This window comes from Molossus molossus, unplaced genomic scaffold (assembly GCF_014108415.1).
Source record: "Molossus molossus isolate mMolMol1 unplaced genomic scaffold, mMolMol1.p scaffold_m16_p_23, whole genome shotgun sequence".
Lineage (NCBI taxonomy): Eukaryota > Metazoa > Chordata > Mammalia > Chiroptera > Molossidae > Molossus > Molossus molossus.
Genome location: NW_023425359.1, coordinates 9106001 through 9130236, shown reverse-complemented (window position 1 = coordinate 9130236; position 24236 = coordinate 9106001). Strand labels below are relative to the sequence as shown.

Here is a 24236-nt window from a genome sequence, read left to right as displayed (position 1 = left end):
CACAGGACTTTGAAAGTCGCTGGGTAGCGGGAGGGATGGCAAACACAGGAGCGAGTAAGCCTCCAGCCGGCCTCTCAAAGGTGTAGGTGTTAGAGATGGAGGGTGTACTCTGCCCGCACAGTGCCAAGGACGGGATCTTCTGCGTGGGAGGCAGGGGCCGGGGGGGCCTATTTCCTGCCTCAAGGGGCCAGACTGGAGCCTCGGCCTGGAGGCCCTGCCTGGATATTCTTCATCCCCTCACTTCCTTCCCGCCCAGATGCTGAAGCTGGGGAGCAGCCCCCTCGAACCTGTCACCTCTTCCGCATCAGCCGTGCTCAGGGCTTTTCTCACTAGAAGCCGTGAGAGGAAATACAACTTTCCTAATTGTATTTCTAATACGTACACGCAAGTTACGTAGCAACTGTCTCCACACGTACAAACACCTGGTCACGGACAGAGCTGCAATGAGTGTTGTGCATGAGAAATGGAGCTGGTGCGCCTCGGCGTCTTTCTGTTCGCGGCTCTTCTCTCGTCTTCCATTCTGTCCTAGTCTGTGATGTTTAACATGCTGCTCACGACCAGTAGACTGATGTCATGACTCAAGGGTGAGTCAGGGCGCAGGTTTGGAAAGCAGTCTCTGCACATAGCGGATGAGAGAGTAGAGTGGCCACAGGTTTCTCTCTGGATTAGTGAGCAGGACTATCCTAAGTAGGAAAACACAGTTTTTGAGTCTGAGGCCCAGTTGTAATGTTTCTATCCCCTATTTATTGCCTTTTTCCTTCACTAGCTTTCAAATAGAAACACCATTTGGGGGAATTTTTGCCCAAATGATGAGATTGAGCTGTAATGTTCATTTATGGTGGACTAAGGTGTTAGGATTTTATTATTATTTTTAATCCTCGCCCGAGGATATTTTTCCATTGATCTTCAGATAGAGAGGGAGGGAGAGAGAGAGTGAGAAACAGCGATGTGAGAGAGACATCGAGTGGTTGCCTCCCGCACAATCTCGACCAGGGTTGGGGACCAAACTGCAACCGAGGCACGTGCCCTTGACCAGAATCGAACCCATGACTCTTTGGTCCACAGGCCGGTGCTCTGACCGCTGAGCCAAACTGGCCAGGGTGGTGTTAGGAGTTCAGACTGAGGTCTGGACATGAGAGAGAGGGGTTCAGGGGAACGTGTATGGAAACTGCTCAGAGCCTTCCTGCTGCCACACTGGGACCCCGCTGCTGCCGTCTCTCGGGCACGTCCCATCCTTCCAGTCTGTGACCAACAGCAGAGAAAAAGATACATATTTTTCTTGCCCTGTACACAGTTTGAGATGAGCAAAACTATATAAATTTGAACCACGAGGCTGCCCAGTTAGACAACCAAATTGGTGCCAGGTTCTGGGAGGTAATCAGTGATGAACATGGCATGGCCCCCACCAGCACCTACCATGGGGACAGCAGCCTGCCCTGGATCGCATCTCCAGGTAGACAGTGAAGCCCCAGGTAAACACACAGTGCGTCCTTGTGCTGTCTTGTTGATGGATCTAACAGCAGGGACCATGGACTCTGTTCACTCAAGTCCTTTTGGCCACATCTGCAGATCAGACAGCTTTGCTTCTGGTCAGTCTGGGGGAGGCCACAACTGGGTCAAGGGCCACTGCACAGAGGGGGCGGAGCTGGAGTGGGGGGCTCAGCGCTGACGTGCTGTGACGGGAGGCTGAGAGTAGTGACTGTCCGCAGGGCTCCGGCGAATCCACCCACCGGGCAGGGGCGCGGGCTCTGGAATGGGCACCTTGCTCATCAGCAAGATCCGTGACAAGTATCCTGAGCACATCGTGAGCACCTTCACGGTGGTGCCCTCACCGGAAGTGCTGAGCCTAGCAACACCGCCCTTTCTGCCCAGCAGTTAGCAGAGAACACAGATCAAACCCACCGCATCGATAACAAGGTCCTTTATGATACCGGCTTCCACCCCCTCAAGCTGACCGTGCCAACCTAAGGGCATCTAGACCACCTCGCCTCAGACACCATGGGAAACGCCATCCCTTCCCCTAAGGGACTTCTAGCTGCTATAGTTAGTGTGGTTTCCTTTCTCTGTGGCTGCCACATGGACTTAGGATGGTGGACACCTTCCTGGGTTTTCAGCACACAGTTTTGAATGAGGTCTGGATGAGACCCAGCTTCTTGCATAATTATCTTGAAAACGAAGAGGGACATTTTAACTGGACAGATAAGAGAAATGGGCATCAGAAGGACATAAAAGGTTAATGTCACCAACAATAGTGTCACCAACCACCTCTGCTTTCCTGGTCAGCTCAGTGCTGACTTCTGCAAGCTGGTCGTCAGCATGGTGCCCTTCCCACACCTTTACTTCATGCCTGGCTTTCCCTCTTTTTAAAAAATTTGTATTGATTGATTTTAAAGAAAGAGGAAGGGAAAGAGAGAGAGAGAGAGAGAGAGAGAGAGAGAGAGAGAGAAACATCGATGAGAGAGAACATTGATTGGCCGCCTCCTGCATGCTCCTTCCTGGGGATCAGGCCCACAACCTGGGTATGTGCCCTGACCGGGAATCGAACCGGCGACCTCTTGGTGCATGGGTCGATGCTCAACCAGTGAGCCACACCGGCCGGGCATGGCTTTGCCCTTCTATCCAGCCCTGGAAGCCAGCAATATCATACCCTCACTGTGCCCAAACTCACCCAGCAGGTATTCAATGCCAAGAACATGATGGCTGCCTCTGACCCCCGCATGGCCGGTATTTCAATGTAGCTGCCATCTCCCGGGGGTGGATATCCGTGAATGAAGTAGAGGAGCAGATGCACAATGTGCAAACCAAGCATAGCAGCTACTCGGTGGAATGGATCCTCAACCACATCAACATTGACGTCTATGACGTTCTGCCCCGTGATCTGAAGACGGTGGTCAACTTCATTGGCAACAGCACAGCCCTCCAGGAGCTGTTCAAGGGCATCTCAGAGCAGTTCACAGCCCAGTTCCACTGCGCAGGCCTCCCTCCACGGTAACAGGCGGGGCAGAGATGAGAGGGAGTTCACCAAGGCTGAGAGCAGCATGAATGACCTCGTCTCCGAGTACCAGCAGGCCAGGATGCCACTGCAGAAGGGGTGGAGGATGCTGGTGAGGAGACCAAAGAGGAGGCCCAAGGCCACACCCTGTCACCCATCACTCAGGCTTCCCAGGTCCCTCAGCCTTCTTCTGCCCCTTTTCTCTCCCTCAGAATCTGCATTTCTGCTTCTATCTTTTTATCTTCTAGGAGAGTTCTAGAACAGTGTTCGGCAAATAATAGGCGCTCAATAAATATTGTGAGTCAAAGCTTATTTCTCAGCTATTTCTCCCACATTCATCCTCATTCTCCTTCACGACTTATAATATTAATAATAGCTGATTTTTATTGAGTACATATTATGTACTACAGATTATACAACTGGTGTAACCTACATTTTTTTTTTTTTTTTTTTTTACTTAATCCTCACAACAACCTTTAAGGGAAGACTCTGCTGCTATCAGAAAATAAAAATAGGATTAGGAAGGTTAGTTAACTTGCACCAAGTTATAAACTCAACAAGGAACTAGGCCAGGAGTCAAATTCAAGTCTATTCCCTTAACCTCCTAAGTCTACTGTTTCACAGCAGACAATAATGAAAGAAGTGATATACTTTTTACTTTAATCCATGATTAGAATAATTCACTTGTTCTGAATGAGTACATTACACCATTAGACTCTTTCACCCCAACGATTAAGAAGTGGGACAGAGATGACTGTGTTTATAGCTACTCAAGACTTGACGAGGGAGAGTCCAGCAAATGGGGTAGTTGGAGAAATCTGGCATCTTCTGGGCAATCTGCAAGACAGAGACGGTTTCTTAATAAGCCACAGATGGCCACCGTTGCCACATCAGTCAGGCACATGTGTGTCACAGGGGCCTGTGCTAGAGGATTTGAGTTTCAGGCTTTACAAGGACTTGGTGGCTATTTGATGCAGGCACACAGTAGCAAGTTGTCTTCTTGGGACAGCCCCACACTTTTGTGTTTTTGTTATTTAATTACTATTATAAAAACACCTACTGCCCTGGCCGGTTTGGCTCAGTGGTTGGAGCGTTGGCCTGCGGACCAGAGAGTCCCGGGTTCGGTTCTCGCTAGGGGCAAGTACAAAAAACAAAACAAAACAAAACAAAAAAAACACAAACAAACAAACGAACGAACAAAAAACACCTACTTCTCTGCCTCCCTGCCCTAATTGAAATAACAGCATCATTAAGTCCAATTTCCAAATACCAGAAGCTGTAAGAATTGTTTCTATACATGAAAAAGCACTCAAGCTGAGATGACAGAAAGAAAAAGTGCTGAGGAAAAGAGCGGGATCAAATACACAAGAATGTTGGGTTAGAACGTAGAACTCTAGCCTGGCTGGAGTGGCTCAGTGGTTGAGCGTTGACTCATGCACCAAGAGGTCACCAGTTTGATTCCTGGTCAGGGCACATGCCCAGGATGTGGGCCTGATTCCCAGTGGGAGGCATGCAGAAGGTGGCCAATTGATGTTCTCTCTCATCGATGTTTCTCTCTCCCTCTCCCTTCCTCTCTGTCTCTAAAAAATCAATAAGAAAAAACAAATTTAAAAAAAGAAGAACTTGGAATTCTTTGCCACACTGTGTGAACTCAAAGAAACCATTCACAACTTGATTTTCTGAGTTCATCCTCTAATAGGAAATTTTCTTTTAGTTCACTAACATGCTTCAAAACTGGCCTCCCTGAATGATCATCTAGATGCAGTTTTCCATCAAAAACGCTTATTATGGGCTTAATTATGTTTCCCCAAATTTATATGTTGATATCTAGCCCCAAGGACTTCAGCGTATGAATATATTTAGGGATAGAGTCTTTAAAGAAGTAATTGTATTAAAATGCCAATCTGACTAATGTCCTTATAAGAAGAGGGCATTAAGACACACGGGTAAACAAGTGAACAAGTAGCCGGAAGATGACCATCTACCGGCCAAAGAGAGTGGCCTCGGGAGAAACCGACCCAGCTCACTCTTTCCTAGTGGACTTTCAGCCTCCAGAACCTTGAGAAAACGAAGTTCTGTTGTTTAAGCCACCCATTCTTGTGATACTTGACTAAGGCATCTTAGAAAACTAATGTAACACTTTATACAAATTAAGAAGTTAGTGTTATCATGACCAGGGTGAGGCTTACTCAAAAGGGCACGGAGGTGAATAAAAGAAACAAATCCTTTGTGTGTTGCAGTGTGCCAAGTGTTGTTCTGAGCACGCAGCACAGATTCAATAATTTCACTCTTTCAGTGAATTCTATAAGTACGATTATCTTCATTTTTCAGATGAGGAACTGGATAATGAAAGATCTTGTAGCAGTTGCTCAGAATCACAAAACTAGCAAGTGGCATAGCTGAGATCTGAGTCCAGAGGCTCACTCTGAACCAGTAGGAGGGTCTTCAAAACCTGCAGGAATGGCGTGCAACCATCTCAAAAGAACAGTCTGCTTCTACTTTCACTCCTTCTACTCTTCATTCTCAGCTTTCAACCTCCTTTTAGGAATCATCACCTTACTAAAACCCCTCTCTCAGGGGTCAGCCCTACCCTCTTAATCCCAAAATGTTGGATGAGGTCAATTGGTATTTGGCATCCATTCTTGTTCCTCTTCCACTTCCCCTCATTCAGTAATGAAAGGGACACAAGGATAAAAATTACAGTTCCCAGACTCCACTGCAGTTAGAGTTCTGAGTGTGATTTAGCTTCTGCCAAGGAGGTTCACCACTATGAGATTCAAAAGGCTGAGGTGGGGCAGAAGCCATCTCCGGGCTGTAGTGGCCAGTGTGGTGCAAGCAGTTCCAAGTGCAGCTCTGTGGGGGAGGGAGAGGTGTCAGCAGCAGGAATAGGAGCAGAACTGTGCTGACCCCTGGATTTCCACTAGGATCATGTGAATTTGAAAGCAATGTCCCAGCACCTGATTGTCACTCTTCCTTCCCTCTCAACAATTTCTTAAGAATCCAATTTACTATAATAAATCCTTTTTGATGGGACATACCCAAATAATTTCTATTCCCTTCAATAAAAACTGATTCATACACATGGAATTCAGCAGATTCTTCTCTGTCCTCACCACACTTGATTTTTACACGTGGCATTAAGTACTCATGATCTCCTCATCATCTTGGTACTTACTCTTTCCTGGCTTGGGGTATATTTTATTTTGTCTCATTTTTTTCTGACACATTCTCCCAGTCTCCTTTTCTGTCTTTGATTTCTGTGTGTTTATGTCATTTTTTGGGTTTACTTCTTACTTCCCACCCTAAGTATTATCACCCAAGACTCTGGCTTTGCTGTCTTCTCTTTTTCTACACCTTCTCTCTTTCAATCAAATCTTCTCTTATGGCTTCATTTGCAACTTTAAATTAGATCGTTTTTAAGTGTCACTTAAGCTCCAGAGTCAAGTGTTTTATAACTGTTGGAACCTCCTTTTGTATACCCTGCTGTCACCTGAGACCCAACTGAACTCAACACCTCATTCTCCCTGCCTCAGTATACCCTTCTCATCAATCCTGCTCTTCTGACCGCCAGCCATGTCCAGTAGTGACCTCACCATTTATTTCCATCATGTGCATTCAGAATGCTCTTTGGCCCCTTGTTTCTCTTATTTCCTCTACCAAACTGTAAGATAGACCTTTATTTCTCCTCCCTTGTATTTATATAATTCTATTGACATAGTTTAGGGCTTGATTAACTTATCTAGAATCTAATGCTATCCTTTCTCTAGGATTACTTCTTCATTCATTGAACAAATTTTTATGGTGTACTCACTCTATGCAAGGCACTTGAGAAGTAAAAAGTGACTATATAAGGTCGTTGCTAAAACACGTCATATTGCAATTGGGAAGACAGATACTTGCATCTATGTGTAATACCCGCTCTTATGTGTACATTGACCTGCAACATGAAGTAAATTGACACAATAGTGATGTGAGCACGCCACCATGAACAGATTAAAGAGCAGTAACTAACTCAAATGTTGATGACAGAAAGGATTAACAGAGCCTTGTTAAATGAGGATTTAGACAGGGGGAAACTGGAAGGAGCATATACCTAGGCTAAGGGAAGAGGAGGAAGGAAAGGCAGAAGCCATGTGCATGCCTGTCTATGAGGAGATCAAATTGTTGAAAGAGTGGAGGACAGAATGTACATGTGTGGTCAGGATGTGCCAGGAAAGGAAACTGAAAAAGTAAATTAGGGCTACATTAAGAAGAACCCTGAGTATAATATTGCCTCCTCTTGTAGGCAATAAGTTTCATACAATATTTTAGGCCATAGCCATTACACATTTCTTTATTGATTTTAGAGAGAGAGGAAGGGAGAGGGAGAGACATAGAAACATTGATGAGAGAGAACATCGATCGGCCACCTTCTGCATGCCCCCTACTAGGGATTTGGCCCACAACTTGAGCATGTGCCCTGACCGAGAATCAAACTGGTGACCTCTTGGTGCATGGGCTGATGCTCAACCACTGAGCCACACTGGCTAGGCCAGGTGATATTTCTTTTAATAAAAATGTAATAGTTTACTTAACCCAATATATCCAAGGTTTTATTATTTCAATACATAATCAATATAAAAAATAAATAATGATATTATTTACATCTTTTTTTCCATATAGTCCTCGAAATCAGGTGCATATATTACTCTTACAGCACATCTGCTTGGACTGGCCACAATCCAAGTGCTCTACAAACACATGTGGCCAGTGGCTACCATACTGGAGAGTGCGGGTCTAAAATTTCAATCAGTTCTCAAAGCGGTCCGTGGCCTACCAGAAGATTAAGAATTACTTGTGGACAAAAAAAGGGGCCTCATACTAAACTTCACAAGCTCAGGGGAGGCTCACATGGCAGGTGTTACAAACCCAGAGACCAAAGTAAAAGCATAGAGTGGACTTAACAAAAAATATTCCTAACAAATGTGGGTCATGGTGGGTAGTCATCTCATAGGTCAATCTTGAATTTAGAAATTGTCTATTGGCTTTGTGCTTCTAAGATAGCATACCTTTGAAATGTCAGAGGAATCTTTTCCAGACCCCTCCAAGACAACCACCAGCACTAGAGCATGAGACCACATTGTTATCTTGTTGCTCACATACCATCTCTCTGTGCAATAAATGTTAACTATCCTGAACCCCCACTATAAAAGACATATGTGTCTTTTTATTCAGTCTTAGAGATTTTTCCACTTTGCTTTCTCCTGCCTCCCTAATCTACCATCAGTGAATTGCATGAAATCCCCCTTATGTCACCTCCTTTGATTCTTTGATTTTTTATTTATTGGGGTGACATTAGTCAATAGGATCACGTAGGTTTTGGGTGATCTCCATGATACATGATACATGAGCTATACATTGCATTGTGTGTCCATCACCCAAAGTCAAATCTTCTTCCATCTTTTGATTCTAATGTATAAATTAAGTTGCAAAACTCCATTCTCTGGAGCATTTTCTCAATCTATTGAAATGTTGCTGCCCAGTAACTGTTGTCAGTTCAGCTCAAATAAACTCTTCTAAGACTTTTTCTTAGGTTGGACATCCTTCTGTCAACTTACTAAAATGGGAGAGAAGAGTGGTAGACAGAAAGTCATTTCAAACGTTCAGGAAAGATGTGAAGAGGATCTGCTCGGGCAAGAAGATCCAAGAGCCTCACAACGGGTCTTGGTCATCAGCTACTCAGGAGGATCCGCTGAGGGAGAGGGACCAGGCAAGGATGACGCGAGGACTTCCAGTTCAGGTGACTGGGAGTTTGGAGAAACTATTCATATCACTCCCCTAGCGCAGCCTCTACAACTTTGTCAGAATGACCTTCCAAACGCCAAGTGTGATCCTGCCATCCACAGCTACACTAGCATCCACTCCCTCGTCCTCCTGACCCCCACCGAGGGCTACTCCAGGTCCCCTGGCTCTCCATGCCTGGCTCTCTCCTTTGGCTCCTGCCCACCCCACCCTGCCTCAGCAGGACCCTATAGAGCCTGCCAGAGTCTGTGCCCACAGGTGCCCTCAGCAATGCCAGCTCCACACTAGCAGAACTCCAGGAATTTGCCTGTTTTCCTAAACCCACCTAGGAGTCAACACAAGCTCACTTTGCCCTCAGGGGATTTAGCTCTGGAAGGGAGCTGGGGTGTCTGCTCAGGATCCGGTGTGAGAGTTACAGAACCCTCTCTAACGCCAAAGCGTTTCCTCAGACTGTCCTGTCTCTCCTCAGCTCTGAGACTTCTCCCTCCTCTTAGCTGGATAAACTCCTTCCATGTGTATTGTTTGTGGCTAGGGTGACCGCAGGTCTCAGTTTATCTGGGAACAATCCAGGCTTATGCCTGTTGTCCCAGCATAATTAATGGCATCTACTTTCACAATCAATAGTGTCCTGGTTTGGGAGAGATTGAAGGTCTGCTTTGAAACTGGAAAGCTCAGCACCGAATGGATTCTTTCTCCCTTCATCCTGTTACAAGTCGGCCTGAAGGCAGGGCGGCTCCAGCCAACAGTCTGCAAGAGGAGCACACTGACTGCACTTTCCAAATCGCTCTTCCCGCAGACAGGCTCCCTATCAGGATTAACAAACATTTATATTAAGCCAATAGCCCACTCTGTATTTACCGGAGAAACACGAGGCCTTTACTCATCACCATCAAAGTCAAAGGAAAACAACCCAATCTGCTGATTAACATCAGTGTTCCTATGCAAGACCCCACAGCCAGTTGGATCAGCACCAGTATTTTGTTAGTTATGGGTTGATTAACACAGGGAAAGGGGGAGATAATTTCTATAAAATATAATTTATATGTAAAGCATATAAGCTAACATATATACAAAAATCTAATCTCATATAAATAAGAGGTTTAGTATTCATTATTCCCTAATAGTATCATCACTTTACACTATGCAATGGAATACATTTGACCTAAATTAAATATCCTTAATATTACTCAAAATGAACATACATTAATAAATGACTCGTCAAGTTAAATGTTAAAATTTAAATTTCACAATTCAAATAATAAATAGATGAAAATATAGGCAAAAAGTGACTTTATCCCTGAGTGAAAAATTGGTTTCAAATTAAAAGACAATGAAGGAAAAAAACAAATAAATATATTGACGTAGTGATGACATATACTTTCCAGCTTGTGTACTATATTTTCTGAACAGCTAGGTAAATGCATAGGCTAGCAACCTACTAGGAAATGTTTATGATAAACTAGGCAAAGGATTAATATCATTATGATATAATGGGCTATTGCATAGACTTAGGAAAAATATTAAGATTTTAAAAGTGAAAGGAACAGAACACAGACAAATCGTTCACTGAATAACAATACAGACGGCTATAAGGAACTTCGGAGAAAGGGCTCCTACAGTGTAAATGAAGACACCTCACTTGGGATGCTTTCCCCAGGGTCTTCACATCGTGTGTGCCAGGGATGCCTTTGAACCAGGGGGCCTCACCTCTCACCCACTAGGCTTTACTGCCTTCAGATGGCAAGAGTGAATGGCATGAGGCAGTTGTAAGCAAATAAATTGGTAACACATGATGATCATTTAAAACACATGCACACACCTGATGTCCTGTCATTCTCATTAGAAACAGGAAACAACAAACAAACAAACAAGTAACAACAAACTGCAATTCAGACAAATGAGGAAAAACTGTTCCTTCACTGAATGATACTGCTGAAAAGAAACTGGGAGTCTCATTATATTATGAAATATCAGTGTGTGGAAAGAAGTCTTCAAGCCATTTGGGGTGCATGAATAGTCTTAAACAGTAGTATTATGTACTACAGACATTCCTAGAATTTATCACGTTTCTGAAAACCCACTCAAATGCCAAACGTGAAAGCTGACCAGCAGAAAAATAAGTTTTAAGGGCAGTTGTTCTCAAATTCTACAGTGGCTGAGATTCTCCGGAGGAATTCATTTAAATGCCATTTCCGGATCCAACCCTGACTCCTGGTCCAGGCCGAGGAATTTACATTCTTGACAGCATCTCAGGTTATTCTGATGCAAACCAGTCACAGGCCACGTATTAGGAAATAGTTCTAAGGGGGAAATTCCTATTACTGAATTGCTGAGACCATTATAATAAACATCCCTAATTCTACCTCACTTTAGAGACACTGTCTTTCACACCCTATTTTTACCTTTTCACTCACTTCTTAACTTTTACTTTTCATTATTAAATACACAATCAAATAACTGAAGGATGGTGAAGGTCAAAATGCAGGCAAACATTTGCTACTTTGGGTATTTTTAAGAATTTTAATCTTCTATCTCCTATATCAGTATTGATTTTTTTTTAAATTTTCCATTATTTGGTAAAATAAGTAGTATAAATACTATACAATATTTAAATTATTTGCAAACACTTCCTGTCATAGGGACACATGCAAGTTCCTACAGAAATGTGCTGGGGGCTGGAAAACATTTGAAATTTCTTTTCTGAGCCAGACAGGTGGGCAGTGAGGATACCACGCTCAGGATTGTAGAAGACCCAAGGAACCCAGCTTCTGCGATTTAAATGAATACCTTAGGGTTTCACACTCAGCTCGGCTGTGTCTGAAATCCTGTCAAATTGAAGAGGATATTGGCAGAACTGAAGAATTTGAAATATTTGTCAGTTAATGTAATGGAAATTCCAAATTTAGCTTTTAATAAATAGCTAAGGGTGTCTACAGGAGAAAATTATGTTATTTAAAAGTGGAATGTACAAAAATCCAGTCCCACCACTCATAATTCATCTTTTTAAATATCCAAGATATATAGATATTTTTACATAGTGAAATTTTTAATAAATTTTTTATAAAAGCAAATATCTGCAAATAATTTAAATTTTCATAAGAACAGTTGATTAAATGTATGCAGAATCTTCTGTAATCAGAACATTATGCGACAATAATATGTATCCAAAATATTACGTAACCACTAAATGATTCACAAATGATACCATTTTATTAAAATGTTCAGATATAATATTAATGTATAAAGCAATACGGATATTTAATACATTGTTTGATTTTAAGTAAAAAATGAATAGACAGAAAAGAAATCTAAAAAATGAGTGGTGGGATTTGAACAGATATACATTCCTTTAACTGTATATTTCTAGATTGTAATGTGCTTTATAATGAGTGCATTACCTTTGTATTAACAAAGTGTAGTTGGTGGAAAACAGTAGGGTGCTTCCTCAAAAAATTAAAAGTAGAACTGCCATTTGACCCAGTGATTGCGCTTCTAGGAAGCCTGAAACACCAATCAGAAAGAATATATGCACCCCTATGTTCATAGCAGCACTATTTACAATAGCTAAGACCTAGAAACAGCCCAAGTGCCCATCAGTAGACGAGTGGATAAAAAGCAGTGGTACGGTCCAGCCATCGACCTAGGCACCAAGAGGTCACCGGTTCGATTCCTGGTCAGGACACATGGGTTGTGGGCCCGATCCCCAGTGGGGGGCATGCAGGAGGCGGCCAGTCAATGTTCTGTCTCATCAATATTTCTCTTTCTCTCCTCACTTCCTCTCTCTCTAAAAAATCAATAAAGGAAAATAAAAAAAAAAAGCAGTGGTACATTTATACAATGAAATATTATGCAGCTGTAAGAAAGAAAAATCTCTTATCCTTTGAGAGAGCATAGAGGAACCTGGAGAGTATTATGCTGAGCGAAATAAGCCAGTCAGAGGAAAACAAGTACCACATGATCGCACTTATTTATGGAACATCATGAACAAAATAAGATGTCGATCCAAATAGATCCAGAGTCATGGAAGCAGGGAATTAACTGACACACCTCAGAGGGATGAGGGGTGGGAAGGGTGGGAGGAAATAAATCAAAGAACTTATATGCATATATGCACAACCAATGGTCACAGACATTAAGTTGGGGGCAGAAGGAGGGGCGTGGGAACAGGGAGGAAGGGGTCAATAGGGGAAAGGGGGACATCTGTAATACTTTCAACAATAAAGAAAAATGTATAGTTGATATGCAAGATTATATTAGTTTCAGGTGTACAACATAGTGAATCTACATGTATGTATCTTATGATGTGAATACCACACAAAGTCTAGTAACATCATCACCTCCCCTTCAACTGTTTTACCTACTTATCCATGCCCCACCCTCATGTAGCCATCTCTTTGTTCTTTGTTTATATGAGTCTGTTTTTGTTCTGCTTTGTTTGTTCATTTGTTTTGATTTTTTTAATTCCACATATAATTGAAATCATGCATTATTTATCATTCCCTGTCCAAATTATTTCACTTAGCATAATACGCTGTAGGGCCATCATTTTTGTCACAAATGGCAGGATTTCATTTTTCTTATTACTATGAGTAATATTCAAATATATATACACACACACATATCAGTGGGCTGTATATATACACATACACATCACTTCTTTATTCATTCTTTTTTAAAATTAATTAATTTATTTTTGTTACAGATGTTTCTCCTTTTCCCCCACTGATTCCCCTCTCCTCCTCCCTCCCCACCCTGTCCCCAGCTTTGTTGTCCATGACCTTTGTTCATGCATACATGCATATGAGTTCTGTGGTTTATCTCTCCCACCACCCCCTCTTCTGGGGATTGTCAGTCTGTACCCCACTATCACGTCTCTGGGACTACCCCATTCCTCAGACTGTTATGTTCATTATATTCCACAAATAAGTGAGAACATGTGATATTTATCTTTCTCTGTTTGGCTTGTTTCACTTAGGATAATACTTTCCAGGTCCCTCCATGTCGTCTCAAAGGATAAGAGCTCTTTCTTTCTTACAGCTGCATAGTACTCCATTGTGTATATGTACCACAGCATTTTTATCCATTTGTCAACTGATGGACATTTGGGCTGTTTTCAGATTTTAGCTATTGTAAATAGCTGCTATGAACATGGGGGTACATATATTCTTTCTGATTGGTGTTTCGGGCTTCTTAGGGTTTTTATTCATTCTTATATAAATGAACACCTATGTAGCTTTCATATTGTGGCTACCATAAATAATATTGCAGTGAACATAGAGTACATAATCTTTATGAATTAGTGTTCTTGTTTTCTTCAGATGAATACCTAGAAGTAGATATGATGGGTCACATGTTAGTTCTATTTTTAGATTTTTGACAAATCTCTGTCCTGTTTTCCATAATGGCTGTACCAATTTTCAGTCCCACCAACAGTGCATGAAGGTTCCCTTTTCTCCACATCCTCAAAAACACTTGTTGTTTGTCGACTTTTTGATAAAAGCCATTGAAAATGGTATGAGGTGGTATCTTACTGCAGTTTTGCTTTGCATTTTTCCAGATGATTAGTGATGTTGAACATCTTTTTATATGTCTGTTGGACATCTGCATGTCTTATTTGGAGAAATGTCTCTTCATATTCTTTTTTTATTGGTTAATCCTCACCAGAGGATATTTTTCCATTGATCTTTAGATAGAATGAAAGGAAGGGAAGGAGAGAGAAAGAGAGAAACATTGAAGTGAGAGAGACACATTAACGAGTTGCCTCCCACATGCTACAACCAGGGCCAGGGATTAAACCTGCAACCCAGGTACGTGCCCTTGACTGGGAGTTGAACCTGTGACACTTGGGTCCACAGGCTGAAGCTCTAACTACTGAGCCAAACAGGTCAGGGCTTCATTTTTTAAAATCAGATTGTTTACTTTTTTGTTATTGAGTTCCATGAAGTTTCTTTTATATTTTGATATCAATCCCTTATTGGATATATCATTTATGAATATATTCTCCCATTCTGTAGGTTCTTTTCATTTTGTTCTTGGTTTCCTTTTGTGTGGAGAAGATTTTGTTTGATGAAGTCTCATTTGTTTATTCTTGCTTTTGTTTACCCTGTTCAAGGGGACATTCAGACAAGATATTATTAAGACTGATGTCAAATAGTTTACTACATATGTTTTTGTCTAGGAGTTTATGGTTTCCAGTCTTACACTGAAGTATTTATCCATTTTGAGTTCATTTTTGCAAATGGTGTAAAAGAATGATCCAGTTTTGTTTATTTTTTGCATGTATCTATTTAGTTTTCTCAACATCACTTGCTGAAGAGACTCATTTCTCCATTGAATATTCTTGCTCTTTTGTCATAGATGAATTGACCATTTAAGTGAGGGCTTCTTTCCGGTAGTCTCGTTTGAAATCAGGGAGAATGATACTTCCAACTTTTTTCTTCTTTCTAAATATTGCTTTGGCAAGTCTTGGTCTTTTGTGATTCCATACATATTTTCAGATACTTGTTCTAATTCTGAGATGAATGCCATTGATAATGTGTTGGCATATAGTTCTTAATAGTATTCTTTAATGATCTGAATTTATTTACTTATTTGGACTATGTTTTTGTTTTTTTCTTAATGAGTCTGGCTATAGGTTTGTCGATTTTATTTATTTTTTCAAAGAACCAGCTCTTAGTTCCATTGAGTTTTTTTCTGTCGCTTTTTTGAGACTCTATTTTGTTTTTGATCTTTATTATTTTCTTCTTCCTTCTACTTACTTTCTTTCTTTTTTTTCCCCCTTCTTTCTTTAGGTGTAAAGTTAGATTGCTTATTTAAATTTTTCTTGTTTCTTGAAGTGGGCCTGTATAGCTATGAACTTGCCACTTAGAACTGCTTTTGCTACATCTTATACATTTTGATTTATCTCAAAGTAGTTATTTCTTGTTTTACTTCCTCATTGATCTATTAGTTGTTTAGTAGCACATTGTTTAATCTCTTCACATATTTATGCTTTTGCAAGTTTTCTTTCTGTAGTTTATTTCTAGCTTCATGCCATTGTGGTTGCAAAATATGATCGATATACTTTCTTTTTAAAAATATATTCAATATTATTTTATATTGATTAATTCCTGGTGTACAGTCAGGTGGCTACTAGAAATATTAGAACAGGTGATATAGTTTTAATATTCTTGAATTTATTGAGGCTTTTCTGTGGCTCAATGTGTGCTCTATCCTGGGGAGTGTTACATGTGCATTTGAGAAAAATATGTATTCTGTAGTTTTGAGCTGAAATGAATGTCTCTTAAGTCTATCTGCTCTAATGTGACATTTAAGGCCATTATTTTCTTATTAATTTTCTGTCTGAAAGAATGAAAATTCTACCAAATGATCTGGCCCAAAACTATTATTGTATTACTGTTAAATTTTGCCTTCATGTCCATTAATAATTGCTCTATATACTTAAGTGCTCTTATGTCTGGTGTGTAGATATCTATCTTTATTATATCTTCCTCTTGGATTGTCTCCTTTTTTCATTATGTAATGTTATTCTTTGTCTCCTTTTACATTCTTTGTCTTAAAGTCTATTTTGTCTGATATGGGTATCTCTACCCCAGATTTATTTTCATTTCTATTCTCATGGAATATCTTTTTTCATCCCTTCACCTTCGGTTTGAGTGTGTCTTCTGACCTAAAATGAGTCTTTTGTAGGCAGTGTATAAATGGTTCCTTTTAAAAAAAAATATCCATTCAGTTACCCTGTCTTTAGTCCAATTACATTTAAACTAATTATTGAAAGTATGTGCTTATTGCCATTTTGTTAAATTTTTTTGTTTGTTTTTGTAGTTCTCCTTTGTTCCTGTCTTCTCTTAATTGCTTTCTTTTTGGTTTGCTGGTTTTCTTTAGTGTTTTGTTTGGGTTCCTTTCTCTTATTTTATTCAGTTTTTGGATTTGGGTCACCATGGAGTTTATATCTATCTATCTATATCTTAGCAGTTTGTTTTAAGCTGATTGGTATTTAAGTTCAAGCTCATTCTAAAAACATGACATTTTTACTCCCCATCTACACTTTAGGTTTTTGGTGACTTCATATGTTATATCTTTTCTGTTGCGTGTATTCCCTATTTATTATAGTTATAGTTAATCTTGCTACTTTTGACTTTCAGCTTTCATATTAGCTTTTTAAATGGTCATTTCACTGTGTTTATACATACTTGCCTTTACCCAGTAACATTTTTTTCTTTCGTGTATTTTTTTTTATTTTATTTCTGATTATGGCCTTTCTTTTCTGCATGAAGAAGACCCCCTAACATTTCTTGTAAAGCTAGTGTAGCACTGGGGAATTCCTTAGTTTTTGCTCATCTGGGAAACTCTTTTTCTCTCCTTCAATTCTGAATAATAACCTTGCAGGGTATAGTATTTGTGGTTGTATATTCCTTTTTTGAAGCACTTTATATATTTCTACCACTCCTTTCTGACCTGTAGAGTTCCTGCTGAGAAATCAGCTGATCACCTTATGGAGGTTTTTCTGTATGTGACTTATTCTCTTCCTCTTGCTGCCTTCAAGATGGTCTATTTATCTTTATCTTTTGCCATTTTAATTACAGTATGTCTTAGTGTGGACCTCTTTGGGTTTGTTGTGTTTGGAACTTTCTGTGCTTCTTGGACCGAGGTACATGCCCTTGATCAGAATTGAACCTGGGACTCTTTGGTCTGCGGGCCAATGCTCCAACTACTGAGCCAAACTGGTCACAGCTCTTTGAATTCTTTATCAGGCTAATTACTTATCTCTATTTCATCAGAATTTTTCTGCAGGTCTTTTGTTGTTCCTTTATTTGGGGCATATTTTTCTGTCTCCTGATTTTGTTTGACTTTCTGTGTTTGTTCCTATGAGTTAGATGAAATAGCTATCTCTCTCAATCTTGAAAAAGGAACTTTGGCTCTGACTGGCTTGGCTCAGCAGTTGGAGCATTAGCCTGTGGACCAAAGAGTCACAGGTCCAATTCCAGTCAAGGGCACATACCTCCGTTGCAGTTTGGTCCTCAGCCCTGGTTAGGGTTGTGCAGGAGGCAACTAATTCATGTGTATCTCTTATATCAATATTTCTCTCTCTCTCTCTCTCTCTCTCTCTCTCTCTCTCTCTCTCTCATTCTTCCTCACACTCTATCTGAAGATAAATGGAAAAATATTCTCGAGTGAAGATTTATTTAAAAAGGTGTGGGGGTTGGGCTTTGTGTGTACTGTGCACCCAGTGGCTTTGGTAGGACGGTTGCAATCAGGGCAGGTGCTGCCTGGTGCTGTCTGGCCAGAAGGAGCTGGTCTGGGCTTGGCAGCTTGGTGTGCATGCATGTGCGGTAGCTCACTGTTGTCCTGACTATCCATGGTCATTGCAGAGTCAGGGTGGGACAGCCTGATGTGTACTTCCTTGCCCTTAATGATGTGGAAGGATCTGCTTCATGTGCATGCGGTGTGCCTTCCATACTTCCTCCGGACAGGGCAGCCTGTGTACATCACCACAGCACTTTCTTAGCTCCGTGATTTCTCCAGCTGGTCAGCCCTAGGCGCTCACACAGCGGGGCTCCAGCCGTTCTCCACCCTGTGCACATGGAGCAGCCCCGCATGCGCTCCTGGCGGTGCCCCCACCTCCGCACTTGCTGTGGACAAGGCAGCCCTGCTGCAGGTTCTGCTGCACTTTACCGTTGCCCCGCCCTCCTTTGCCACCCTCTTGGACCACCTCTCCATTACTTTTCTTATGAGAACATGTTTACTGTAGAATAGAAAACACAAATGCTGGAATATGAGGGATTCACGTTCATATCCTAGACCTTCGGTTTACTGGTTGGGGAAGCCTCTGTTTCTTTACCTATAAAACGAGAAAAAATGATAGCTAAATTAAAGTGTGGTGGTTAGGTTTAAATGAGTTAACCTGCTAAACAGGCATAGGGCTCGCCCTGGTCGGGTGGCTCAGTGGGCTGGACAGTCGTCCTCTATACCAAAAGGTTGCAGGTTAGATTCCCGGTCGGGGCACATACCCAGGTTATGGGTTTGATGTCCTGTTGGGGCACATATGGGAGTCAATAGATCAATGTTTTCTTCACACATCAATGTTTCTCTCTCCCTTTCTCTCTCTCTCAAATTAATAAAACCATATCCTCAAGGATTAAAAAATAATAATAAAAGTGCATAGGGCTCAAATGACACTTATGAGATGTTAGCTCTTTTTCTTAACTTGTTCCAGTTTAAATGAAGATTTGGGAAGGAGTTATTTGGGAATGAAGCCATTTAAGAAGAGAATAGAAGACCAAGGCACTTGGGCCTTTAGTGAGATTTCTGTAGATTCTTTAGGATCTTACACTAATCTCAGCTCTATACTGCATTGTCTCTAGGGGCAATTTCCAATGCATACATACATATATACAAACATACACATAAACGAATATTAAATTAAATTGAAAAATCTTCTTCTTAATAGGAAACCCAAGAACAGACCCTCATTTCAAAGCCATTTGCAAGGACAAAGGGTACTTCTACTGGTTTTGATTTTCTAACCTACACATGGTCTATTCTGTTGCCTGAGTTAGAGGTCAATGTTACTTATCAATCCAATTAACTTTATTAACTCCTAATATGCTGACGCGTGGGTGCAGACGTTTAATTGATATTTTCTTATGGTAAGCCACATGCATTTCTTCAATATTCATGAAGTTCTAAATTCATGAGACTCACAGAACATAATCCTATTGTTACCAAATCCCCCAGATCTGTGACTCCACGACCCTGGCTATGGAATAACATGACGAGAAAGTCCTCACCAAGGCACCAGCTGGGGAGGAGCCTCTCCCCCTGGTGTTTCTATCAGGACAGCCCTGCAGTCCTGATGGGGCTGAGCTCATTCTGAAGCTGGCCAGCTGTCCCCGTGTCACTGATCCCATGGGGAGATATGTCACATTCGGAAGTTCGTGCAGGACAGCCTAAGATTCACATTAATACGAGACAGAGGTCAAATGCTGCTCTGTACTAACTTTTGTTCCTTTCCAAATATATCAGGGACGCTCGCCTTGGGTCCTTTCAGACGGCAAGAATGTGTGTGGGAGAACGCAGGCAGCAGGAGGGACCACTTCCTTTTCCTTCTGGCTCTGGACGGGACAGCGGTGACCCGGTCTACTTTGTAAATCACCTGGACCAGAGTCCAGGAAATAATAACATTGTATAGTGCTGCTCTTCACAGAAACAAATGAAAAATGAAGACTTCTGATGACTTCTAAGCATAGCTGGTGAAAGTGATCTCCTGAGTATTTCTATTCTGCCTGCTTCTCTAGGAACTACGGTGACACGTAATCCGCCGATGTTGCTCAGCAGTCAGGCAATCTGTCCATAAAACAGCACACGAGAGGCGGGCATTCCTCACAGCGTGCCACAGGCAGCCTTTGTGCATTTAAGAAAGTTGATTTGTGCATCTATTCCCCAGAACTCTGCCAGATAACAGTGGTGCCAGTCAAATGTCCTGTTCATGCAGAAGGCGGAGTCGGAGAGAGGTTTCCAGAATGCTGTTCTAATTGTGTAGCTAATCTACCACCCTTTGCGGTAGCCACCCTGCTTTCCAGGGAGCTTGCAATTCAGTGGAAGCCGGGGGCTATGTTCACCAAGAAGGACAAGACAGAGACTTTCTGGAATGCGTTTCGGGAAAAAGAGGTAGTGCCTGACCCACGTGAAGGAGAACGTGGCCTGGGCTGAGTCTAGGAGGGTTGGCATGAGATTTCAAGTTGGAAAACTTCTTCAGAACAACAACAAAACAAAATTGCTGGTGGAAAACCATGGAGGTACAAACACATAACTGTGCATGCCACCGCTCAAAACTTTGCTTCTAGTGGCTAATTCTTACACCAAGTTGGGTGGTCAATATTAGTATTTCCATCTTACAGATGTGGAAACTGACTTCTGAAAGAAGGCTGATAAGTCATTAAGGCTGCTAAGAATTAGAACCTTCCTCTGCTATTGTCCTTCTTAGGGGGCATGAGTCTGTTTAGAGAACCTGACTGAAGCAAGAAAGGGGTGAAGCTAGAAATATCCAGGGGACCCAAAGGTCTGGATGTTCAGTCAACATGGACTCCTTCCATGGGTCAACACAATGCTTGTCATGTAGTGTGTCCTCTGTAGCCATATATTGGGAAGTAAGCTTTAGCAACAGTCACCAAGTGATTCGTGGGTGCGTATGAGACTGACATCCAGAAAGATTGAGCAGGGAAGGAGAACTAGGCACCAAACCTGAAACATTTGTTGTTGTTCGATGAGAATTTCATTACATAACGATATCCAGTCTAAGTAAAACAGATAGGCATCTGTCTATTGACAATCATGCTGGATCTTATCTGTGAAAATGCATCTGATCTGTGAAAAGTGAGCTTATTAGTCTGCTGTGTTATGTTGTGTTACAGTCACTACATGACCATGAAAGTCTCAGTGGCTTATGACAACTAAGGTTTGTCTCTCACCCTCGTGTCGATCTCTGCTTCATGCCATATTATTCAGGGACCCAAGGACCTTGTTTGTCTCCTGGAGAATAATAAGCTTTGTTTTGGAAGTAGACACGTACCTTTGGACATATTCTGTTAGCCAGAGGAGCCAAATTGCCAAGTCTCGTCAGAAGGGAGGGCATATATAATCCTCTCTTAGGGATGGGTCTTGTAGGTTAGGGAAACAAATATTGTGTACAGTACAATCATCCACTACTAACTACTTAATTTAAACAGTACTTCTATTGGACAAAACAATTTGGAAGCCCTTCTTTAGAATTATATTCCAAGCCAATTTATAATGCCCATGAGGAAGTCATCCTTCCATTAACAAACTAATTAATCAGTCATTTAATTTTTTAATAAATTAATTTATAAAATAACATTTAATTCACCTATACTGAGTAATATACCAGCCATAGAGGCAGGCAATGGATATAGAAGCTCAAGAGACTCATCGTATTACAGTGCCTTCATCTGTACTAAAATCAAAGAGCCAACTTGGTCTCTCTCCATAAGGCCTACTTCTGAATCATTTGGGATTATCTATAAATATTCAAATCAGTAGACTACATGGTGGATGCTGAAAGCAATCCCAGAGAGAAGACCCCTCAATTCATCTTGAACAGCATAGTCTCTTTCCTCCCCATTCCAGTAATGCCTAGTGACCGTCAGCAGGCTCTGCCCGCTACAGCACGTTAAATGCCTGCTCCACTGAGCTTGGATTCTGTACCTTATTAAGTATTTTCTCTGGACCAGGCACTGGGTAATCCCTCTGAAGCAGAAGCAAAATCTAATTTGATCCTTCTAGAATTCTACATTGTAGATATTTTTAACCATATTTTACACACACACACCCACAAAACCTGAAACCCACGAAGAAAAGCAGAAATACACAAAGAGTAACTTATTCAGGATTCAAACTCCGTGTTGACATCGAAGTCCATGCAGCACATGACAGGGCAATGCGGCCCATCATCCAAAAACCTGAGGTTAAGCTTCTAACTTCTCATATTCCGGGAGTTGGTCTCATATTCCACTTCTCATTCAGTCTCTTTTCCAAGAAGGAGAAATTCATACAATTTAAGTCAAGCATCGGGAGATTTAGGGCAAGAATACACAGAGAAACAAGAGAAAAATAAGTAGATCACAAGGAAGCTAAGAAAGAAGACCAACTGGACCTCGTCTTGTCTTGCATTAGAACTTCATAGGTGACCATTCTAAGCATAACCGTAACTAGGATATGCTCTGTTCTCTGATTTTCTGACTCTTTAAGCTTATGCCATTGTTATCAACTGCCAACTGTAAGGTAGATAGATAGTCCTTGCTTAAGATACTCAAAGGAGAAAATCTATTGACAGCCAACCACCATTATCTGCGCATGGGTGGCAGATTGGATGCCTTTGAGCCCTGTCTAATTTGATATCTGGTGCCTTGGTGGTAGATGAGTCAGATGTATGTACACCCATCTATGCAACTATCTAGGTCTGCTTCTTTAGCAGGTTAGGGAAATAGCTGTGGGGACAGCAAGCATCATAATGGACTGCCCTGGCCATTATCTCAGCAATATCTGTCACTGTTAAATCTTATTGTAGCCATCTCCTGTATGTGCTGCCTATCCTATGTCATAAACACGTTCAGGTCAAAGGTGGTCCTGTCTTCCCTTCACTCTGATTCTGCCCTCTTCACCTCTTCCCATCCATATCTCAGAACTAAGGGTACAGTGCAGAGGTCTTGCTGATATCTAATAAGCATGAACTAATGAATCAAAAAACCCAAGCCACCTGATCCCTGGGTCTTAAGGGAAAATATAAGGCTTGAGTTGAATATGTGGTCATTCTCTTTCCTATTAATTTCCCCAGCTCCTCTGTGGGTTATGCTCTTTGCTCCACGGGGATGACACAGCCGTGACAGATGGCACTCTCGTGCCCAAAGAGTTTATTCTGCAACACAGTAAGGGCTATATTTTTTTTGCTATAAAACGCTTATAAATCAGTGTTATGCAGCTTGGGCAGGAATATTGGGATGCAAGAGGGATAAATGCTATTCCATACATGTAAACAATAGAAATCTGTGGATGGTAAGAATCTAGATTCATATATATCAGTGAATGATAAATACACTATTTGGAGATTTTGATGTAAGCATAGAGCATTAATAAACTGAATTTCTGGCTTTTTATAAGATAAATATTTTTTATCTGATGGAAGAATATGTATTTAACTTGAAATTTTAAAATTTAATGCATCAAAATCATTTTAATAATTTAGAATTTAAACTGCTATGATAATCTCAGGAAAATGATTATAGCTATAACAGAACTAAACAACCATGTATGGAGTTATCAAGAAATTGAAATTAAAAGAAAGCTACTAAGATAAATATGGAAATAACCAGAAGAAGAATAGCAGCCTTAAAATGGCCTCCAGACTATCTTGAAAAGAAAATAAATGAACAGATATAGAAAAGATCAAGACTGTGATGCTGATAACACTAGAAATGAAATTTGTCTTCAGCATACTAGTTTTATGGAAATCTTGTCTCTTTGAATAGCAGAAAAAAAATTATAAACTTCAAAAATTTTTCTTTTATATATATATGTATATATATATATTTTAATCCTCACCCGAGGACATTTTTCCATTTTTTGTTCAGGTAGAGTGGGAGGGAGAGAGAGGAACAGAGAGAGAGAGAGAAACATCGATGTGAAAGGAACACATCGAGTGGCTGCCACCCGCACAACCGACCAGGGCTGAGGACAAACTGCAACCGAGGTACGTGCCCTTAGCGGGAACCGAACCCGGGTCTCTCAGGACCGCAGGCCGACGCTCTAACCACTGAGCCAAACCGGCCAGGGCTTCTTTTATATTTTGAAAAGGTTTTTCTTATTACATATAATACATATTCATCATAGAATATATATATGTCAAAATAAGGTTAAAAGACCATCTATAATCATCTTTAGTCCAGAA

General features: G+C 41.2%; 1 pseudogene; it reads left to right on the top strand.

Annotated features, from left to right (window-relative positions):
* Nucleotides 1-1353: 1353 nt before the first annotated feature.
* LOC118640744 overlaps nt 1354-24236 on the top strand; it is a 44804-nt pseudogene continuing 21921 nt past the window's right edge.